Source organism: Rhinopithecus roxellana, chromosome 13 (assembly GCF_007565055.1).
Source record: "Rhinopithecus roxellana isolate Shanxi Qingling chromosome 13, ASM756505v1, whole genome shotgun sequence".
NCBI lineage: Eukaryota > Metazoa > Chordata > Mammalia > Primates > Cercopithecidae > Rhinopithecus > Rhinopithecus roxellana.
In genome coordinates, this window is record NC_044561.1 from 119188553 (window position 1) to 119191643 (window position 3091).

The window sequence follows — 3091 nt, forward strand, 5'->3', positions numbered from 1 at the left end:
AGGCCAAGGCAGGCGGATCATTTGAGGTCAGGAGTTCGAGACCAGCCTGGCCAACATGGTGAAACCCCATCTCTACTAAAAATACAAAAATTAGCTGGGTGTGGCGGCACAGACCTGTAATTCCAGCTACTCAGGAGGCTGAGGCAGGAAAATCGCTTGAACCCAGGAGAAGGAGGTTGCAGTGAGCCGAGAGTGTGCCACTGGACTCCAGCCTGGGTGACAGAGTGAGACTCTGTCTCAAAAAAATAAATAAATACATAAAAATAAGTTAAAAAGGAAGAAGAAAGAAGCAGAAGGAGAAAGAAGGAAGCAAAAAGAAGAAGGAATAATAATAGTGGAGAATGCGCAACCTTGAGATCTGCTAGTTCTGACTGTTTGTATGACCTAGCATAAGCCTTTCCCCTCACTAAGCCTCAGGCTACCTATCTGTAAAACGGAGGTGATAGGCCAGATTTCTGAGGGGCCCTCCAGCTTTAACAACCCATGGTTTCGTGAAGACCAGCTTTGTGCCCAGACATGTAAGGCATATACCAAAGGACAAGTTATTTTTTAACCAATGGTTGGTGAATGATTGAGTGTTGAATCAATAAATGAAGTATGTCTTTTTTGTCCCAATATCTTGCCCATAAGCCAAATGAAGAGTAATTCGAGGTTTGAAATTGTGCAAACTGGCCAAGCACAGTGGCTCATGCCTGTAATCCCAGCACTTTGGGAGGCAGAGGCGGGAGGATCACTTGAGGCCAGGTGTTCGAGACTAGCCTGGCCAATATGGTGAAACCCCATCTCTACTAAAAATACAAAAATTAGCCAGACATGGTGGCGCATGCCTGTAATCCCAGCTACTCAGGAGGCTGAGGCAGGAGAATTGCTTGAACCTGGGAGACAGAGGTTACAGTGAGCCGAGACCGCATCACTGTACTCCAGCCTGGGCAACAGAGCAAGACTCTGTCTCCCTCCCTAATAAATAAATAAATAAATAAATAAATAAAATTGCACAAACTTAGGCTTAAAATCCATCCCAGGCCCTCGCCATGTGTGGTGGCTCACTCCTGTAATCCCAGCAGTTTGGCAGTCTGAGGCGGCGGGTGGATCACGAAGTCAAGAGATCAAGATCATCCTGGCCAACACGGTGAAACTCCATCTCTACTAAAAATACAAAATTAGCCAGGCATGGTGGTGGATGCCTGTAGTCCCAGCTACTTGGGAGGCTGAGGCAGGAGAATCGCTTGAACCCAGGAGGTGGAGGTTGCAGTGAGCCGAGATTGCGCCATTGCACTCCAGCCTGGGCAACAAGAGCAAAAACTCCTCAAAAAAAAAAAAAAAATTCCCAGCCCCTCTATTTCCCAGATGTGGATCTTGGGGAAGTCACTTTACCTCAGTTTCTTCATCTTGAAAATGGACCATTAATGTCCAGTTACAGCCTCTTCCCCACAAGGCTGTGAGGGAGGGATGTGACAGTCAAGTGCCTAGAGCGGGATGTAGAAAGTGGATCCTCAGAAAATAAGAACCCTAGCCTTTCTGCTCACATGGGAAGGCAGGGAACTGAAATACTTTCTGCTTATTCTAAGGCATTTTCCCCTACCCCTCTGTCCTGTGCCACTCAGAAAGGGCAGGAGCTACTTTGGAGAGAATTTGATTTTATTTGTTGTATTGTATAACTATCAAAATCTGCCCTAACAACTGATATCTAGGCTTTGTGACAGGAAGCCACAATAACTTTCTCTTGACCCGCAGCTGCCCTGAGGATAAAAGATAAAACAAAGCTGGGGAGGCGCTGAGATTATCAGGCCTGCTGCACGGGAAAAGGGCAGTATGCAGCAGGGGACCTGGGCTCCAGGCCCCATACTCAGAGACCTCTGAGGGAGGCAGAGGCAGGCAGATCACTTGAGCCCAGGAACTCGAGACCAGCCTGGGCAATGTGGCCAAATCCCATCTCTACAAAAAATACAAAAATTAGCTGGGTGTGGTGGCGAATGCCTGTAGTCCTAGCTACTGGGGAGGCTGAGGTGGGAGGGATGACCTGAACCCAGGGAGACGGAGGTTGCACTAAGCCAAGATGGTGCTGTTGCACTCCAGCCTAGGCGACAGAGTGAGACTCCATCTCAAAAGAAAAAGAAAGAAAGAAAGAAGGAAAGAGAGAGACAGAGAGAGAGAGAGAGAGAGAGAGAGAGAGAGAGAGAGAGAGAGAGAAACCTCTGGCAAGCTGTGTGGTTTAGCCAAGTAACTCACCCTCTCTGGTCCTCAGTTTCCCTGTTTGCCTACTTCCCATGTATGAGGTTCAAATCAGATTGTGCAATCCTGTGAACACTGTAGGAACAATAATCATTATGTAAGTGATCACTTCATCAGCCCTTGCTCTATGCCAGGCACTGGACGAGGATTCTTTTTTTTTTTTTTTTTTTTTTTTTTTTTTTTTTTTTTTTTTTTTTTTTGAGACGGAGTCTTGCTCTGTTGCCCAGGCTGGAGTGCAGTGGCCAGATCTCAGCTCACTCCAAGCTCCGCCTCCCGGGTTTACGCCATTCTCCTGCCTCAGCCTCCCGAGTAGCTGGGACTACAGGCGCCAGCCACCTCGCCCGGCTAGTTTTTAGTATTTTTCAGTAGAGACGGGGTTTCACCATGTTAGCCAGGATGGTCTCAAACTCCTGACCTCGTGATCCGCCCGTCTCGGCCTCCCAAAGTGCTGGGATTACAGGCTTGAGCCACCGCGCCCGGCCGAGGATTCTTACAAGAGCTGCAAAATTAGTTTTAGCAGTACTGTTCCTGTTTTACATATGAGAAAATCTAGGCTCAGCGAGGTCAGATTCCAACCCAAATCACACATCTTCTCCTGGCCTTCGTTTTCTTTCGGGAGAAAGAAATTACTTTGTGAAGTTAAAGAGCGTTGGGTGGAAATTAGTGGGGCAGATTGGAGATGACGTGGGTGGGGTGGGAGGATTCCAGGAGGGTACGCGCCTGGCCGGACTGGGATGATTTTGCGGCAGGCCTGGGACTCCCTCAGGCTGACCCAGGCTTCCCAAGTCCCTCCTAGAGCCAAGGGCCCGGGATTCTCAGGAGGCTCGGGCGAGCGGGCGGGGCAGGAGGCGGGGCGGCA